Genomic DNA, 3125 nt, shown 5'->3' on the forward strand with positions numbered 1-3125 from the left:
GATACTGTGTAAAGGATTGACCGAGTAAAATACAACTCACAACTCCCATTGGCGGATCAACCTAGTTAAAACAACACATCACCGGGGGTCGTTTGAACCATGAGATTCTCCACCCAAACCCGGGTTATAATAATCCATCTATCTCACCACCTCTTCAGATATCACCTGTTTGTCTGTAACAACTCCATTTACCAGTATCCGTCACTACTCATCCATTTCTGTTAATTGAAATTAAAGTCAAAAAACAAAATCTCCTTTCAATATTATTTTCCCCCAAAGTATTAATCAAGTACATTGGTCTGGAAAGATATAGATCTACGACGACGAAGCAGCGATACATAATTCTATCCAATTGGGATGTAGGCCTATTGGGAGTCGCTCTAGTGGAAAAAAACCCGCCTCTGCAAAACCAAACAGAGTCTGGTTTTGACAATAAACTTTAACTTAACCAAGTGGACTGATCGAGATTTCCATCAAATTTCTCTTCCCCGGATTGAGATAACATCTTTTATTTTCAACACCGAAGGGCGTGGAGCTAGGTTATAGCTTCCGCGCCCGCGCCATTTTCAATTTATCATTCTCCACACATGTATTCCGTCTTGTTCCCAAACCACTAAATTGTCATGCCGTAACAACCCCACGGGGTATTGGAGTCTTTGTAGTGTATTTGTGATTGACCCGACGTTTATGGAATGAAATTATACCCCTCAACGTTCTTATTATGACTAGCGGGTAGATGATACTCAAATTAAAGACAGAAGAAAGACTAGGCTTGTATTAAAACAAACTAAATTTTCCGGGCATGCAATCTTTAAAAGTGAAATAATTATTTATGATTTTCGAAGGTCTTTGGTGATTCTTTTTGTGTTTTCGGGTTTTTTTTCCCGCGCGCTTTTGCGCTCGGAGCATAATCAGAGGGACTTCTTAAGACGATTTGCTGTAGAAGCCATGCCATATGGGGAGGTTGCATTCAAATCACACCCTTAAACGGCGGGTTGTTAGCCTAAAGAGACGTCTCATTCATACAACTGTACAATGTCAATAACGCATCGGGTTCCGGGAGTCTCATATTTGGTTAGCTTGACGCAATGAGCAGTAACTCAACACTGTGAGTTCAGCCATTACTCTCCTATTGGTGTTTGTTGTTAAGATAAAAACTATGGCAGACAGACAAAAGAAAAAAGAAAATGCTTTTTGGGTGGCTTCTTTGCTACACAGAGTTTGACGGCGGAAGGAAAGCGATAGGGGAGACTTGATGACAAAATGAATGAGGCGGGATCCAAGTGAATAGAAAAGGATTCAAGGATTAACAAGGGGATGGGTGGTGTGGGTAAGTCATCCAATTTCTCTTCCCCCCCCCCCCCCCCCTCTCTTTACACCTTCGTATAACCTACATATTTTCTTAAGATATTGTTAATCTAGCTCGGGAATGAAAACCTGTTGTGATAAGAATACCAGCTTTTGTACATCTTTTTTTTCTAAACAACTGAGAAAACAAAATGGAACAATGAAACGCTCGAGGCGATCGAACCCCCTTGGCAAGGTTTTGTTCATTTTTGTTTTCAAAACTCAGTAAAAGTATACCAACCGGTCAACTTTCAGAATCCAACTTTAAAACATAGTTTACTACTAATAAAGGTAAACACAGACAATGAGCTTCTTAAGCAGAACGAGGGCTTACTGCTTACAACGTCCCTCTAAGCAATATTTAGCAGGGTACCACTCACAAATTGTCCACATAACATGGCAGTTTGACTGGTAACCTTATTTCGGTTAGCGTTATTTTGTTTTGCTTAGCTTATTATTGTGCTTAATCAGCTGTATGAAAATGGACCCAGTGTACGATTTCAAAGTATAGAAACGTAGCTTTCATGATTTCGCAACAACCTTTTCAAAAAGAGTCATGAAATTGGACGGTAAGGGTTTTCGTCTGTTATGGTCAAAATTTGATTTGTTGATGAACGGTAAAATATCACCAGTTTGTTGTGTTGTTATTGAAAGTCGTTTCCTAAACTGCTAACGGCGAGTATTGATTTCATTTAAAACTTAATCCCAGAATTGATCCCCTTCTCAATTTTTTTTTTAAAGGGCTCAAAATCCATCCAAATATCCCGAGGGTTCGAACCGCGCATGCCCGGCACGTGATTTCATAAAGTCTAACAATCAACCCGGTTGTGATATGTTTTTCTTTCCACTTATTTCCAGACGGGTTGTCAAATTGTGCCAGTCTGTCGGTACAGGTGGGTGGTGGGGGGGGGGGGAGGAACAATTTCCTTCGGAGAAGAAAATTTGATCGAACGTTTATATGGTTATCACAAATCATGTATCCGTCAAATACAAAACAAGTCATAATTGAGTGCACCGTTTTGTTTAGTAAATCTGAGAAGGAGTGCGAGGAGGAGGCGAGGGTGGGGGGGGGGGGTTCCTTCGAAATCATTCTCCCCGACCATTGCCCCTACTCTCTCGATGCCTTTAATATGAAAATCGTTTTCTAAGAAATGCATACACTCCTCTCATCCACAAGTTGTTCAGAATAGGTCGGGAGATTTTATTCAATTTCCTCCACAAAGGTGCATCAATACTCATTGAAAGCTCCTTGCACGCTGTAAACGTAACATGATAGGTTTCCCGTGCTAAGTAGGTCTTTTCATGCTAAGCAAATCGGTAGGCGTATTGTGAGAGTGGTAATTTAATATTCGTCACAGTGAGTGGCCAACTCGCCACAGTATGGGATAAACGCTGCTGCGGTACGTGCGTATAGTGTTTACAGATGGACTGGCATGTATAATAATGGTGTACATTGACTACACACCGTGGATGATCACTTCATTTTGTGTAATTAATTTTATTGGAGGTCTCTCTCTCTGCGGATGTAAAGGAGGGGTTCATCAGTGGAAGAGGGGGCAAGTGGTTCCTCCACCCGGCAATGCTTCGCTTCCCTCACGGTGTGTTTAGCTAGCTCAGCCGTGCGTTTAGCTCGCAGCACCTCTCAGCACTCACGGCACTCTGGCTTCACAATAGCACACCGTACTATGACGAGGAAGGCGTATATCTTTTAGTACAATATTATTATCAACGGGTACTCAGGCTGCGTTTACCATTCGGCTCTACTCTATTGACTTCGC

Source organism: Asterias rubens, chromosome 3 (assembly GCF_902459465.1).
Source record: "Asterias rubens chromosome 3, eAstRub1.3, whole genome shotgun sequence".
Lineage (NCBI taxonomy): Eukaryota > Metazoa > Echinodermata > Asteroidea > Forcipulatida > Asteriidae > Asterias > Asterias rubens.